Consider the following 18108-nt stretch of genomic DNA (forward strand, 5'->3'; position numbering starts at 1 on the left):
AATATAAAGATATAAGTCAACTGTCCATGTCAAGTGTTAAAAAGATTGCAGTTTGTAATAGAACAAAAGCAGCCTAGCTTGCTGAAGAAATGTTTCCTGAAGAAATCCGGTCTTCCTCTCAGCAGATGGTAGGATGAGAGTAGCTACTTAAAGGGCACTGGTTTTCTCAGAGTTATGGTAGGAATCATGGCAGATAGGCCTGCAAAGACCAGAGATGAGCCAGCCAATCAGCACTCAGTCCACAGCCCCCTTCCTTAGCATCCAAGTCTAGGACACCTTGAAAAGAGTCCATACAAGGTCTTCCTAATGTTCTTTGGATATTTTAAAAGTTTAGTAACTTGGCTTGTGGATAGCATTTGTTTAATCTGCTCTCACTGGTCCTGGTAATGAATGGTGAATTTTCTTCTCATCGTAGACATGCACACTTGAATAGTACTGACCAAAGGATCTAGTTGATCTTCTCACATATATTGACTATTTTTGTTTGCTGAAGAATCAGAAAAGAGAATACACTGGTATCTGTGAGTCACTACAATTGAAGTAAGCTTAAATATCTGCTCTCAATCACTTTCTATTCATGATTTCTGTGTATATGGGTCGACCTCACCATGAGGAAAGCGACTTGCACAGGGAAGGCCTTAGGGAATCAAGGAGTGGGTTTGGTGGTCCTTGAAGGAACTGGATGACGTTAAGAAAGCCACTAAACATCTCTTTCCTTGAGTGGAAAAGGAGAGTAACGGTTGTACTGGTTTTCTCACAGAGTTGTGGTAGAGATCAAACAAAATGATGCTTGAAGAAGACCTTTCGGAAATACAAAGCTATGTAAATTTGGGGGGGGTGCCTTTGGGATGTCCCTAATTGTTGTCTGCCTCTTGGGCAGAAATGCTCAGTTCCTTCCCAGAAGATGGGGAATATCCAAATAAGGTAGGATATGCTTTAGCCTCAACTCAATTCTTTAACCTTATTTTCTGTTATCTGGCCGTCACCCTATTGACTTATTTCCAACCAAATGAAGGCCTATGAGTTTGGAGTTGTGGTTCTTAAAGTGTAGTCCAGGGTCCCTGGGAGGCCTCTAAGACTCTTACAGGAGGCTGATGAGGTTAAAATCTTTACCTAGTCATACCAAGACATTATTGGCCTTTTCACTCTCATTCTTTCAGGAGTGAATGGTGGAAGTTTCCAGAAGCTACATGATGTATATCACGCCCTCAGTTTCTTATATAGAAGTAGACTTAAGAATCCACTCTCTTGTCTTAAGCCAGACATCAAATAGGTTTGCAGTGGCACTCTACCCTAATTTTTTTTTCATTTTTTTAAGATTTATTTATTTTAGAGAGAGAGTGCACGTGTGTGCACGCATGCATACGAGGAGAGGGAGGGGCAGAGGGAGAGGGAGAGAGAGAATCTCAAGCAGACTCCCCGCTGAGCATGGAGCCCTACATGGGGCTCAGTCTCACAACCCATGAGATCATGACCTGAGCCGAAACCAACAGTCAGACGCTTAACTGACTGAGCCACCCAGGCGCCCCTACCTTAAGTTACTTTTGCTTTGGAAAATATAGTTAACTTTCATAAAAATATTTATGTTAACATAGAATGGACTAATTTTATTGTTCTTTTTAAGTGCATTAAAGTATTTAAAAGTGTTTCAGTTGTCATTTCTAATGTAATACAGGTCAATAGGTATAACATGCATAAATAGAAGTTCTTTGCATTCTTCAGTCATTTTAAAGAATGTACATAAGTCCTGAGATGGAACTGTTTGAGCATGTCTGTGTCCAGAGCAGACAGCAGGAGGGCAAATGATATGAGGCTGGCTGCAGAAGGATGGAGAAGTAGACCAAGGAGCAAGGAACAGACCCCAGTGGCCATGTGCAGGATTCTGGTCTTTATGTCAGAACAATGTCAAGCTATTCCATACATACTGGAGGCTGCAGTTGACGTCCCTTTCTCTGTATGGGATAGTTGTACGGAATTACTCATTGTTCAAATTACTTTGCCACCCTATGATGATTCGCTGTAAAAAATGAATTTATAAAGCTCCAGCAGAAAGCTTCATCACCCTATAACGCATCTCCAGGTTGTTTTCTGAAAGAAAAACGGTTTCTCCTACATGGTCAGATGCAGTGTTTGTGCTGTGCTTATCATTTAAAACCAACTTTATGGTTCATCTGGAAGTGGGAAATGTTAATAGACCAGCTTACTTTTATCTCCCAGTATCGGCAGGTAATCTACATTCCAGTTGAGCGAGAATCAGGAACAGAGCTTGCATTCTGGGGATGCTGTGTGGGGCTAGGGTAGGCGGCCCTTTCTAACATGGTGAGGCCCTCCCGTGCTGCTCGCAACCCTCTCTGCTCTGCCTCGTGGGCTGTTTTGTCCCTTCCCCCTCAGAAGTTTTTGCAAACTTTATCCACTGTCAAGTCCCTTCTGCATTCTGTTCACTCTTAGGAAACAACCTCACAACTCTCTTCACTGAGAAGCTACAGGCAGGATGCTATGGAGTTAATACCCATGCACAATGACTATAAAATTTATGAGTTGTAGCTTTAGTGTCGGGAAGATAAAAATAATTATCTTAATATGCAGTTTCCAGAAATAAATAGCAATGGAAAACGTGATTATGGTTTGCAATAACAAGAAAATAATTGTAGATTAGTAAAATCAGTGAGAAAAGACAGATCTGAGCCATGTCAAGGTAAGGGGACCATGGAATGTAGCCAGGGGACAAAGCTCGTTACAGCAAAACATTTTATCAAAGTACATTCTCCAGGAACCTCTGTTAGAACAGCATGACTGAAGGGGCAGCCTGTACCTTAAAGGAAGCAACTGATAAGGTGTTAGAACTTCCATCAAGACTGGGACAGTAAATCATCAAGACAGGGGGGCAAATCTTTAAAAATGTTAGCCATCTGAGCAAAAAAATGCATGGGATTAAACTTTGCAGTGTATCTAATCACAAACAAATTTTTAAAGATGCTTCCTTTTTTTTCCTTTGTTTCTCTTTTTTTTGGGGGGGGGCTTGTGAAGAAGGAGGGAAACTATGATTTCACAGAGATAGTCTGTCTTTTTTGAATCAACTTGGTTTTTGGGTGAGTCATTCCCCCTGTGTAAGCCTTGATTTTGCTTCTCTTCACGTTATATTCTGCAGAGGTGTGGCGAAAGCCAGAAATAAAGACACTACCAGCCCTTGGAGCAGAACACTTGGCACACACGTAGGTGCTCAGTAAATGGCAGTTCTTTTACCTCGTATCTTCCTTTTTTTTTTCCTTCCTATCTCAGCTGACATCCAAGGCAACTATGATGTAAATGTATACACAAAGATATTTTCTAACAGAAAAACAGAAAGAAAGCAAATGTATATATTAGGAAGATGGATGCCCGTAGTTAATGAATATATTAAAAATAGAATCCTGTATCCATTGACGTCTGACACTGGATGTGCTAACTGGATAGGTATAGATTCTATAGACTTCTTTAATGTTAATGTTTGTCTAGAATCTTTCTGAGATTTCATACACCTTTCTCTTCTTTTTTTTTAAAGATTTTATTTATTTATTTGACAGAGAAAGCATGAGCAGGGGGAGCAACAGAGGCAGAAGGAGAAGCAGGTTCTCCGTGGAGCCCGATGTGGAGTTCGATCCCAGGACCCCAGAAATCATGATCCGAGCTGAAGGTAAATAGATGCTTAACCAACTGAGCCACCCAGACACCCCATACACCCCCCTCTTCTGATGACTTTTCCTCATTCGCTTTTTGCCAAAAGACAACCTCTTTTCTGTGCTATGGAATCCTTCCCTCCATGGGTCAAAATCCCCTTCTGCCTGGGATGTCCTGGTTCTGTGCCCTCTGGTTCTCCCCCAGGATCTCAACCCTTCCTTTGAGAGGTCTTCCTGGTTTTCTTTACCTGGGTTTCCTGCCTTCCCCACACCACCCTCTCCTACCCCCTGTTCTATCTGTGGCTTCTTTTTTCATTCCAGGCATGGGTAATCTCATAGGTTCTTGAGGAGGGAGATAGGCATCCTGGTCACCTGGTTGCCTTGCACAGAAATACTGTGACATAGCCCCTTCCTCACCCCATCCTCTCGTAACATCAGCTTTTATACCCGTAATTCCCACACAGCCCACCCATGTGGCTTGGACCCAAGCCCGCCATGTATGTATGTACCTCTCCCTCCCTCTCTCCTTTATCACGTTCCACCTCTCAACATTTGTCTGACCCCTGAAGCCTTACTATTCCTTCACGTCCAGGGTAAACACCAGCTCTCCTGTGAAGCCTTCCCAGTCTCCCTGTCACAATTAACTGCTCCTCTTCAGTGTTTCCACATAACTGGGGTGGCCACTTAAAAAATGTGCATAAAATGTTTTATTATGCAATCATTTCATACATAGTGTCAGCTCTGAAGCACGATAATAAAATGCATACCTGTGAACCCATCGCCCATCTTAATAACAAGAATACTACCAATATCATTGCATCTACTTATTCGGTCCTCCTGCCTCCCCCCTAGGTTTTCCTAAAGAATGCTGTTAAGTTTTGCATGGTTTCGAGGCTTATAAAAGTGGTATTATATCATTCAATCTCCTGTAACGTTTTTTTTTATCAGCTGTGTTAAAGATTCATCCAGGTTATTGGCTGGGCCCTGAAGTTCATTAATTTTTATGGCTGCATAATATCTTATTTTGTGAACATGCCATCATTTATTTATCCACTCTCCTGCCTATAGACATTTGTGTTGCTTTTCAATCTCTTGCTATCATGGATGTTTTTGAAACATTTCACAGTGCATATGTATGACCATTTTTCCATGGTTTATTGAGATATTTAATGTCATATCATTTTAATATTAAATTAAATTAATATCATATTTAATGATGAGCAGAAGTACTATGTTAGACAGTGTGCATATCTTTATAAGATAATGCATAATTATTTTTCAATACTGTTGTATCAGTTTACCCACTTTCCCCATGTATAAGATTTGACATTTTCATAAAATTCTCTTTTGAAACTCATCATTATCACACTTTGTACCATGTTTATTGGTATTTAAATACTCATCTCCCAATGATAAGATGATTAATATATTTGATTCACCTGTTTATTCCCATGGCCTACATCAGTTATTTAAAAATGCTTATAAAAATGATAAATGAATACCAAACTGAAATAAATACAACAACCTCTATTTGATTTGAGTTACAAGATTTTCTGCCTTTTAATGCAAATAGCATGGAAGGATTACAGTGTTATCACTCCTTTGTGCAAAAATGATTAATTCAATCAGATTGCTTTCCTATTAGATCAGCAGAATGAAGAAAATGATAGTTTTGTTTGAGAAAGAGAGAAGGTAATAAATTTGAGGCAAGGAGAGAAGAAAGCCTGACTATAAGCATAAAAGTGTGATTCAGGATGTGGACACTAGAGCCCAGAGAAATGGGCACTGGAAGATAAATAAGAGATTTGGGAAGGGGATCACAAACCACTTGATACGCGTCCAAAGATTTTCACCTTAAGCTTTCTATGGGGCTTCCTGCTCCAAAGTCTCACAACTGATGCTAGTAGTTCTAAAAAAAATTTTTTTTTTATCATATAGGTTGAATATAGTTGTCTGGGCCAGTCTGGAATCTAGCCATAATTTTTAACATTTTCTCTCAGGGTAAAGAACTCAAAATTCTCAATGACTACTGACAAATACACTCTTGGAAAAATGACTCATCTGTAAAATGGGGAATACCTATGTTCAGAAGGTAGGTCTCTGCCTTTTGTCACTCCAATCTTTTCACCCCTAGGGCTGAAAAGCCAGAGGCTAAAGAAAAGAAGCATTTCCACGCTCTTAAAAACAAAATGCACAACATCCATTAAACTACTCTTTGATCATTGCTTCTCTTCAGCTTTGAAAAACAACTCAGAAAAGGGGTGCCCAAACCTCCCAAAGTCTGAGAAAGGCAGGCATTCCTTATGGGGGGAGATGTAAGAAGTTTAAAACAAGACCACTGGCTCAAAAAAGAGGAAGACTACGTCAGCAACATTGCTCAACCTGTGTCTAAAGGGCACGAGACACTCCTGAAACCCCCCATGTGAATACAGTTGGGAAAATAAAAGGCTTCAAAACATTCAGAGGTCATTGACCTGGTCCTGCCCGCATCCCTGATGCTGGCTTTCACATCACGTGCAAACTGATACTTTAGTAGGTCAATGCCTAAAAACAAATTCCTGAATTCAGCGTGTCTCTTTGCGAATAGAGAAGAGTCAACAAAAAGTGGGTAAGAACTACACCATAAATCTCAAGCAAGCAACCCCGCATGGACAAATTCAGCTTGTCTCTACAACAACAAAACCATCCAACCATCAAAAAGAGAATACATCTGGTACAGAACTCAGTGTTTTCAGCCCAGGTAGAAGGCACATGCTCACAGCACTCTGGTGTTTAAAGGGATAACCAATGCTTGCTGAAGTTACAGGGAGAAGTTTAATAGAGACAGAAGTCTTTAAAATATTACTCTGATTAACTCTGACACTTAACCTGTTTTCAAAAATCCACAAACAGATGTGTTTTAATTTCCATCCTAGTTCACAACGCTAAGCCACTAAACACCTACTACGTCACAAAATCTGTTTCTTGGCTATTAAGAGAGTTTGGGGTTTGGGGGGCAGGGAGGGGTGCTAGGATGATGTTCAGGGGCAATGGGTAGAAAAAGAGGAAGAGCACATTTATCTGACTCTGATTAATTTTCTGTGAACACAACACAACTTGCTCTCTCGAGCCCATGGTACTCGGCATTCACTTTCATCCACACCCGGCACAGTGAAGTGTAATGTGAGGAAATGATGCTTTTCCCTTTTTCATTTTTAAATTCTCAACTCTTTTCCTCAGTCTTGCTGAAATTATACTTTTGGTCAAAGTGATAACTTTAGGGGTCACTTTTTTTCAAGTCAACTCATTTCCAAGTAGTAAGTTACCTGCATTTCCATGGAGAGCTACTGGTAGTTCAGCCCAGCTGTTCTTTGTAGGATCATGTAAGCAGCTCACAGTGAAAGCCATTCGCTACATCCCAGTCCTGCCTGGTGGACTTTTATCTTCCACTAGACTAACAGCTAGTCACATATAACCAACACTCCCTTTCCCTATGCCAAATGGAGGCTGGGAGGAAGCATTATGAAAGATGGGCTATACGTTAGTTTATGTTTATGTTACCAATAGATTTTAATGGAAACTACACAGAGAAAGCATCTTCTTGCTAGGCTTTGTAAAGACGACTCAGAGTAACTTTATTTTTTTAAAAAAATATTTATTTATTTATTATGTATTTATGTATGTATGTATGTATGTATTTAAAAACCACCTGCCCTTCCCCTCCTGTGCCTGGAGCTGACCCCCAGCCCCTGGAGCATTTCCCCTCAAGAGGCTCTACCTCTTCTACACGTGCTCTGTCTGCTAATAGCCAGCAATCTGAAAAATGCTGTCAAGCAAACAGCAGAGGAGAAAAAACCAGAAGGAGGGTTTGATCCTGTGGCTGATTCCTTGGCCATTGCTGCTCCCCACAGCCCTCTCGAGTACCCAAATTACAGCCCCTGCACCCTTCAGCCCACCTTGCACTCTTTGGCCTCCTGTTCCCAGCCCTGGGATTTTTCTGACAGAGTGGGACAAAGACCTACCCAGAATATCTTTAAAATTACCCAAATTTGTGAGGAGAGGTAAAGAAGAGGAAAAGAGGAAAATAAAATGAAATTCTAGGTAACGTGGTCAAACAGGGAAAGTGTTGAGCCAGTTCAGAAAAAACAGGTTAACTGTCATCAGCCTAATATTATCAATTACCTAGAGAATTAAAATTATATTACTTGTGCTAATAATAATGAACCATTCTCGTTAAAGAATTCTTTAGGATGTTTATACAGCAAAGCGCTCTTTTCATTTCCTTGTGTCAAATTGTGTTTCAATAACACTGACCTGTAAGAACTATCATGGGGCTTATGCAGGTTTATCAGGTTTGTGTTATCAGGTTTAAGAAACAAAAGGTTTTTAATCTATCCTGATGCTTTAGGATTGAAGATTTTGAAGCTGAAACAGCTGTAACTCCATCATAAAGATGAGTAAACTGTCATCCAGGGAAATTCAGTGACGATGAACCTACAATCGGGAAAATTTCACCACTGCTTATTTTTCCTGAAACACATTTGGTTATCCCCTAACCATATTCTAGGGAGAGCAAAGCTACACTTAAGACAAAATAGGACACCATAGGGTGGCTCAGTCAGTTAAGCGTTCAACTCTTGATTTTGGCTCAGGTCCTGATCTCAGGGTCATGAGATTGAGTGCCACACTGAGCCCTGCACATAGGGCTCTGCACTGAGCTTGGAGCCTGCTTAAGATTCTCTCTCTTTCTCCCTCTCTCGCCTTCTGCCCTTCCCCAACGTGTGCATGCTCTCTCTCTCTCTAAATAAAAAGTAATAATAATAAATGATTAATTAAAGAAAATGAGACAAAATAAGACATGAAGTAACCTGAAACATAAGAGTAGAATCATATGTGAAGCACCTGGGTGTCTCAGTCAGTTAAACATCTGCCTTTGGCTCAGGTCGTGATCTCGGGGTTCTGGGATCGAGCCTCCCATGTGGCTCCCTGCTCAGTGGGGAGTCTGAGTCTCCCTCTCCCTCTCTACCTCCCCCACCCCTGCTCATGCTCTCTCAAATAAATAAATAAAATCTTAAAGAGTATATTCATATGTTAAAAGTACAGGACATAAAACAAAAAACAAAACAAGACATCATGATACTTTTTTACTTAGTGAGAAGGTCTGACAACTGGGTCACACATACAACATTACTCATTGTTGCATTACCTAATTCATTTTCATCTTTAATATGTTTTTCAAATAGCTAAGAATAGCACAAATTACTCATTCTTTATAAATACAATGCAGATGATGTTGTAACATGATAATATTCCCCGGGATTCATAAATTTGGTGACAGAAAAGTATCTAAGTCATCCAACCTTTTAAAAAATAGGATCATCTGTTTTTCCAGTATCTAACCATAAGAGGAAAAGTGAAGTCTCCTGAGAAAGGACCCAGGTCAAGGGAGGAAAGAGTCAAGGTACAAACCTTGGTCTAAGATCAGTGTGGTTGCACTGGTAGATGAAAAGCCTCCCAGCTGCCCATCTAACTTCCGGTCCTCTTGTGCCATTAAACTTTGTCCACTCGCAGCCATGGTAATCTTTCTATATCTAACCTCCTTATATCCCCCTTCTGCATAAAATCCCTCCTTGCTTCCCCGATGCCTATCTGATAAATTCCAAAATTTCCTATGCTTACAAGTTGGGTATACTTGTGCAAGCACTTACCATGCACCCAGCATTTCATATGAAAACACAGAAGCGGTAACAGACCTGGAGTATGATATGGAGTATATCTTGTGCCATTCTCCATCCTAGCACCTAGACGCTTGTGTCTGAGTCCCGGGTGAAAGAGCTACTTCTCTGCAATCACAAAATCCACTAAGTGGCATCATTGTGTGGTGGTATCCCCACGGCGAGAGGTGAATCCTGAACCTCATGGGGCCAAAGGGATAATAGTGCCTTAAGCAGTGACCCACAACCTGCACCCAGTCCAGACTTGAGGAAGGCCAAGGCATACATAACTCACTGGCAGTCCTGGTGACTCCATATTAGGTTTGGGCCACAGCGAGTTTAACAGCATCCATTGGTGCCTGTGGGATCTTTGATGTTCAATGTCAGTAGGGTGGCCGGAATAAGAGCAAGTAAAAAGGGTGCCTGGGTGGCTCAGTCGGTTAAGTGGCTGCCTTCGGCTCAAGTCATGATCACGGGATCTTGGGATCCAGCCCTGCATTGGGCTCCCTGCTCAGTAGGGAGTTTATTTCTCCCTCTCCCTCTGTACCTCACCTCATGCTCTCTCTCTCTTTCTCTCAAATAAATAAAATCTTAAAAAAAAAAAGCAAGTAAAAATAGTAGGGTTCAGGCTACAGAGAGAAGGCTTGTTTTTTTTTTTTTAAAGATTTTATTTATTTGCGAGAGAGAGAATGAGAGAGAGAGAGCGTGAGAGGGAGGAGGGCCAGAGGGAGAAGCAGACTCCCCACCGAGCAGGGAGCCCGATGTGGGACTTGATCCCAGGACTCCAGGATCATGACCTGAGCCGACGGCAGTCGCCTAACCAACTGAGCCACCCAGGCGCCCAAAAGAGGCTTGGTTTTGCAAGCAGGGGATTCCCCAGGGTTTCTAAAGGCCGGTCAGGAGAAATCTGACTATGTTTAGAATTACCACTGATGCAGGCGGTAACAAAGTCAAAGAAATACAATTGTACTACAGTTATTAAACTGTTTGGCCTTGGAAACATGGGTTACTCTTGTATCCACTATAAATTAAAGTGCTCTTAAAAAAATCAGATCAGCTCTGTCCATTTGAAAAAAATGAAGTACAGCAGTTTTACTTAATTATCTTGGTAATTAAATGATCAATGTAGATCACTGCAAGATCAAGGGGCCTAAATGAATTTGCCACAGATTATTTCAGTGTAGACAGAGATAAATGTCCCTGATACTCATTATTTTTCCAACATGAATGATGCAGCTATAGAAGGGTAGCCTAACATAATAATTTCTATTTGATTTTGAAATGCAGAAACATTTTGCAGTAGGATTATCAGGTTTATCTTCCTAATTGCATGTTGCTTTGGTTGCTATCAAAAACAAACAAACAAACAAAAAACGAAAACCCAACAACTTGAAAAGTGGCAAAGAGAAAATTGCATTTAAATATCCTCAGGGTTAAGGTTTATTTTTTTAAATGATTAAAAAATAAGTAAACATAGTCAGGACCAAAAGCTTGAGACATAAATATTGACCTAAAAGTCAATTGGTTAAATATAAATTTTCACACTGAATTAAGTGTTAAGAAACATGCATCATATGATACAAAGGGATGGGTGTATTTGTTTGAGCACTTACTATGTGCCAGACATTCTGTAAGTATTATTTCCACTTTTTTATAACAATGCTGCTAGGGAAGTATTACTAAACTCGTTGTGCAGAAGAAGAAACTAAGGCTCAGAAAACTTAGGTGATTTGTCCCCAGACTCTCAGCGAGAACCCACTGGCAGTTGGATGATTGTGGCAGTGTGACTGCCTCCTACCTGCTCCCAAATCCTTATGTCAGTGTCTTGTTTCCAAGAGAATCCAGACTAAAACAACACAGACACCGATGTGTGTGTACAGGTGGGGAACAGAAGCTTAGCTCAGAGGAGCACAAAGGTAGGTGAAAGCAGGGAGAACACTCTTCCAAAAGGACAATCTTTCAACAATTTTTTAAGGATCCAGGTTAAAAGTCATTGTGATGACTGAGATGAAAGGGAATTTGTGAAATTGGCATGAAAGCAAAACACTGAGACATGGGAAAGAAATAGGCAAAAGGTGGCACGTTTTATTTGCAGCTACCCACATATGAACATTTTCCTCTTTGCTCCAAAAGATACTCCCCTTAGACTCCTTACATGTTGGGATGGGTACTGAACATAATAGCAGGCCACTGCGCTCATTGTGTTTCGTATCATGATGTTTGTTCTACTCTTTAGGGTTTTAAATATTCTCATATTGTATAGATATTTTTATTTACAATGTGAATTAAAAAGGGCACCAGCATGCAAAGAAACAACTATTTTAGGTGGAATGCAAATATATCTTACTCTCTTTTACATCAGACCTCTAGCTTATCCAAGTGGTCTTCGCCCACATGGACTCCTGGTTTGATGATTTAGCTCTGCAGAATTTTGTGGCTATTGGGGGAGAAAAATAAGTTCTCTAGGTAAAGGTGAATATGAGTCTCTGTTTAAATATTTGCTTATATTTGAATTTGTTCTCGTGAATCTTCCACGATGTACTTTTATATTGAAAAGGTTACAGAGATGGAGAGATTTGCAGATTTTTAAAAAAACTATCAGGCTAGTAACGAAAATATTGTGTCTCACTTTATGACGTTATTTAGTTTTTTTATCCTCTGTGGAATGTAGAGATAATAATTCTCTATTATGTCCATTTTCCAGTGAGGAAGCTGCGGTGGAGAAAGTCTGAACAAGCTGCCAGGGCAGCTGGGTTTGGAAAACTGTCCTGATAGGACTCGCATGTGTGTGGCCAAATGTTTTCACATAGTGGATGACCAATGAATGTCTTTTCCAGTTTGAAACATATTTACATAAACTTTATAAACATGAAGTGTCAAAATCTATATAACTAGACCCAACAGCTCTTCTTCACTTAGATCCATCTAATTTTGCATTTTCCAGAAGAGATCTGAGTATATAATTCCAACATCCTAGTAAAGTGTGTAATTCCCAACTATTCAAAACCTTGGTACCTGATCATGCCCGGTTTTGTTCTACTGGCTCATTCCTTATGGGCAATGGGCACTTTATAACTATTTGATGAGGCTGGATTTATACTCTTAAGTGTGAAGGTTGTATATTTAAGACTGTTTGGAAGCATTTCCATTCCTGGAATACGGAAGCTGGCCAGCTTTTTACAATAATTTCTTTCTCCACCTGTCCTCAAACATGTCGTATACACAAGAGGAATGGCTGTCTTTTCATTCCTCTGGATCAGAAACATTGGAACAACTACCCATGCTAATTAACAAGGCATGATTATAGTTTGTGAATCAAGGTGCCATGATAGGAATCAGATGAAAAGCTTCCTACAAGAGATTCTAGATCAGACAAACTCAGGAGCCCAGAAGGAAGAGTTCTCGCACATATTTCTGGATGCTTCAGCACTTGATGGGCGTCTTGCCCAGCAATCCTCATCTTTCTTTCAGCCCAATTACTACAGGCTTGGCTCTCCACATGCAAGTCTGCTTTGTCTCATCATTTTCTCACCTCTACTATGAAGAATATTAAGAATTATATGAGTCCTTCCAGCTGCCAAGGCTTAAATTATTTGTGTAATTAAACAAAAACGAGGTAGAGGGTGGTTCGTGATGTTTCCTGATAACTGCCTCTTTCCTACTTCGCCTATAAAAGCCTGCTCAAGGGTTGAGTACTTGGTATACTGCCTTGACTTGGGTTTAGAACATCTTTCCCCTGTCTCTGCCCTTCTCAGGAATCCCTGTGTGATGGTTCACTCAGTGAAAAGTTATAGAGCCCCCACTTTGGGCACCCCTTAGCAGTGAATACAAAGATGAATAAGTTCTCAATCAACAGGAATGCCCTGGAGAAGAAATACATGGGATAAGCAAAAGAGCTACAGAAGGAAAGGTGAGGCAGAGATCTTCTGAGCATGACCAAGAAAAACTTCCCAAGAAAGGTGATCTTTGAGCTGGGTCTTGAAACACTGGTAGGATTTCAAGGTCTAGGGTGAGGAGGGGCATTTTAGTTGAAGGAATTGGGTGAGCAAAAAGCACAAAAATAAAATCTATAGATGCATCAGAAATAGTGACAGGTGTGATGGGTTTCCTGTTGGAGCCAGTGGGATATAACACTGAACGTGTAAAGCGAGGACAGAGAACTGAGGGTTCTGAACGCAGATCTAAAGGTTTTAGGAAATAGGAAAGACCTGAGGTCTGGAGCTGGGGAGTGATATAATCAAAGCTGTACTATGAAAGGATTGACATGCATGCAGAAGTTAGGGGAGGTGGGAGGGCCAAGGGAGGAGGGCTAGGCTGATTAGCACAATGGTCCAAGCAGCAGGAGGTGACAAGGGGCTGGGGCAGAATGGGTAGCAATCTAAAGGGTGGGAAGTGACAGTAAAGGAAAGCATAAACAAATGAAGACCCAGCCCCCCCCCCCCCCGCACCCCCCTGCTCCCCGCCCCCGGGGGGCGGGCCCAGATATGTTGCCCCAAGATAAGGGAGGAAAGTATGAAACTGATGGATGAGTTTTAGACATCTTGAGATTAAGGTGACCATGGAACAGCTGGGTAGATATCCACTTGGCAGGTAGAAATGCAAGACGAGATTTCTAACGGATGCTGAAAAGTTAAGATCTGGTAATACTCCATTCAATCAACCTCCACTCCTACTTCTAGAAAACAGAAGCTTGTTGCCAGGGCAGCTAACCTAAAAGCCAGTCTGCATGCTAAGAGTTTACCTGTTCCTGATCTCTCCCCAGGAAGCATTCCCATCCCCATTTTACTAGTGAGGATGTTGCAGCTCAGAGACTTTACGTAAGACGGAGTCAGCAGTGAGGTGGCCGAGTTCTGATTCACATCCTTGTCTGCACGTTTCACATCCACACTAAGAAAGGATAGCTCTTTCCCTCCTTTTATTTCAGGGCTCCCAATATAAGTACTACATGCATTCCTTTATCCGTTCATATCTATTCTCCTCTTCTGATCTTCATTCATTCTACTTGACTCAAATCTCTCCTGTTCAGCCCCAAATATATTCAGTGCCATTCCCTATCCCATCACTGCTCTTAACCTAGTTAGCAGCTCACTTGCTCATTAGAGAGGATTCCAAGATAGCACAATTTCAGCTCCTGTGTTCATGAATTCTGTTTACAATCCCACCAGGGTACGATCCTTTGGATGAGCTTTGGGCTATGTGACCCACAGCACTTTAGAACACATGCTGGGCATCCAGCAGAACAGCTCTTTCTAATGGGACACGTCATCATGGCACCAAATGCTCCCAAACAAAAGCCTCACATGCTACTCAACTAAAAAGAAATGATTTTCTTCTCTTTAGCAATTTGGTGGCTACCCTTGATTTCTATATTGCAATTTCTTTGACTCCCTGGCAAAATGACAAGTCATAAACTTTCTAACAGCTATTTATATTTCTCCATCTTTACTATGGAGATCATGCTAAAGTGCCTTTTCAATTTCTAGCCTCTAGCTCTCCACTGAAAGTTATATTTTTCTAATTAATCATGTGTCTTGTGATTCTTGGTTAACTAGTTCTGAATCAGAAAATTCTACGCTCCATGTGCTAGGTCTCACATTTTCTTCCCAGTATCCCTGATAACTCCAAAGTCATAAATGAATTCTCACAGTGTGGCAGATGAAAATTATTCTTCTTCTTCCAGATGAGGAAGTGGCTGCCCAGAGTGGACCGTGACTCATTCGGCTCCCTGCATCTTTTTAATGAACCATTCATAGCCAACTGCCTTGGCCTCAAGAAGAGAAGAAACAGAGAGACATACAGACTTCTTAAATAAGAATGGTGGGCATGTGGGAGAGATGGAACTGGAAGGAATGAGTAGCTAGGCAGGGTGACCTTCAGGGAACTTCCTATTGGTCTGGTTATATATAGTCCTGGGGGAGAACTTCTTCTCCTTCAAATCCAAACCACAGGACCCTGGTTTAATGAAGTGTCTTTTGCCGTTGCTGCTCAAAGTGGGGCTCACTTTGCCGAGACCTCTTAACCTTTCTCACTGCCTATACAATAGCAACCAAATCCACGTTTTCTTTTTGGCCCACCAAATAGAATATGTAGGCAGAGGCCATGTTATGTTCCCCTGTGTCATCCTAACATTCAAATAACGAATGTATCTAAAACAGATAGAATACTTATTAAAGTAGTGAGATACCTGTTTCTAGAGGTATTCAACCAGACTAGTATGGAGGGACTTCGGCCATGAAGCTGTCATTCTGTTATTTCTAAATTTCCTATATTTTAAGGGCATTCTTATTCAAAGAGACTGCACTGATCCCAAATAGTTTAAAAATATATGTGACTGAACAATGCATACTAGTCCTCAAGCAACTATTACAATTAGTTTAATATTCTGATTTTAATAATGATTGATCCTAGAAATTATTAAATGTCTTCAGGCCATTGTTTTTAATTACAAGCACCAGTCTATAAATGCTAATTGAACACTACTACATGCCAGACCCCAGATAAAAGGATGAGAAACACAGAGCCTGCCCTCAATAATTTACATTCTAGTGAGGGGGGAGGTCTCCATTATTGGGACTGAGGGGTCACAATCTCGTTACATAATTTCATGTTGTACCTCTGCTCCTCAGAACAGAGAATGCTTTCCAGGGGTTACTATGGGTTCTAAGAAGCCTATGTAAAAGTCCTCTTTGGAAACTTACGTTAGGAGAGAGTATCTTTAACCTCTGATGTCACTCAAGTCTCTACTGTAACTGATCCAGCTGGGAAATGCCTATGGCAGAAAAAGGAAGGGGAAGAAGGAGGCCTGCAAGGTCACTTCAAAACCAACCCACACTTGAACCTTCCTTGCTATAAATTAAGTGTAGACATATATACACCTTCACCCTCACCCCCACCTCCATCCCACCTCCACACGCAGCATAATCCCTGCGGTAGGACAGGCAAACCTTGCTGGGCCCCTTAGTTACTGTCATTTGGAGAAATGAAATATAGGGGCCTCCACTTAGACCCTGTTCTACCAGATTAGAGTTTGTTTCTAATCAAATGGAATTTAGGTTTAAACCGGAATCAGATTTGGGATTTACAGTCATTTCGACTTTCATTCATTTCGTGGATTCCAGTCCTCTTCTCTCGTCCTAGTTTTAATCCCATGCACTTCGGAAGGAATTACACAGGAGCCTGGGGCGGGGGGCGGGGAGAGAGGGTTATAACTCCTGAGCCCCTCCGAAAACCTCCCGACTGGGTCAGTCTTGACTTGCCTAGGGATCTTTGGTGCTCCCCGCCACCCTACAGCGACTGCACTAGCCGCCGGATCCCCGCGTTTCCCCTTCTCGCGTTTCTTGGACGCCGCCCCTCCCTCCCGACAGGATTTCGCCATCAGCACCCCAGGCTTTCCCCGCGCAGAGGCAGAATGAAAAGCGAAAGCCGTGGCAGGCGGGCCGAGGGGGCGGCCGAACGTGCCGCGTGCCTGGTGCTCCTGGATCCGCAGTGGCCGCGAGGGCTGTCGCCGCACAGTGAGGACTCCGTCCTCAACTTTCAGCTCAAGTCGGGTACCCCGGAGGCCACCGCAGTCCCGCCGCGCCCTACCCTGCCGGCCCAGAGCCCTCTGGCTCCGCGGCCCAGTGGCGCCCTCCCGCCCGCAGCGGGCCCCCGGCCACCCCACCTCCCGCACAGCGCGCCTCCAGCTGGCCCGCCGGCCTAGCTACCCAGCCTTGGAGCAAGACGCGCCCCAAGGAGTTCGGCTGCTAAGCAGCCCCAACTTCGGCTTCCCAAGTGACACGACGCCCTCCCTCCCTCCCTCGAGCGCCGCCAGCCTCCGCCAGCCTCCACCCGAGGTCCTTACAGCCCAGCAGCGGGAAAATGAAATGCCCTGCAAGGGGCGCTCCCCCGGATTTTGAAAAACCGCTTCATTCGCCCCGGGAGCGCCTTGATCCTCCACCCGCAACCTCTGGCCAGATGATACTCACCCTGGGACGCGCCCAGGTGGAGGGGTCTGGCAACTGGGGCGGGAGCAAAGGAGGCAGCAAGGCTGAGTTGCTGGGATGCAGCTGCGCGCCTCTCGCGGCGAGGGGCTGAGGGCCCCCGGCTAGACTGAGCAGGAGAACCGGGCCCCTCCTGCGCCTCCGCCTCGCAGAGGATCGCACACGCTTACCCTCATACACACACACACACGCACACGCACACGCACGCACTGCCACCAGCACCCTCACCCCGCGAGCCCGGACACGGAGGTCGAAGACACTGGTCACTTTAAGGCAGGGGCTGAAACGCCCAGATAGAGGCAGAGGCTCTCCCCTCTCCTCCAAGCTTTCACCATCCTAGGAACTCCCCTCCACGGCCAACACAAGCACCCCCAATTTCCCAGAACAAGAAAGGTCTGGTTTCTGAGATTCCGCTCCCTGAGCTAGCGGTTCAAGCTGCAGGGGGGCGGGGAGGGATAGAGGGAGCACTGGAAAGCGAGCCCGCGCTCACCTCCGCCCTCCGCGCGGAGAACTGGCCAGCCCCACTCGCCTCTGGAGCACAACTAGGCGGCCAAGCAGGCACAGCCGGACCCCGGGGCGCTCCAACTCCGGCGAAGGCAGGGAGCGTAGCGACAGCAGCAGCCACTTCGCGCGTTGGCAAAGGCACGAAATCTCCGAATAGGCTGAGCCGCGGGCGCGGAGGGGTGGAGGCGCGAGGGGCGGAGGAGGAGTTGCAGGGGCCGAGAGGGATGACGTTCTCCAGCGCCTCGGGCTCGCAGGGACTGAAGATTCCTGCTCTCG

This window comes from Eumetopias jubatus, unplaced genomic scaffold (assembly GCF_037043125.1).
Source record: "Eumetopias jubatus isolate StellerSeaLion01/CBP00866 unplaced genomic scaffold, mEumJub1_p1.0 scaffold_16, whole genome shotgun sequence".
NCBI classification, from domain to species: domain Eukaryota; kingdom Metazoa; phylum Chordata; class Mammalia; order Carnivora; family Otariidae; genus Eumetopias; species Eumetopias jubatus.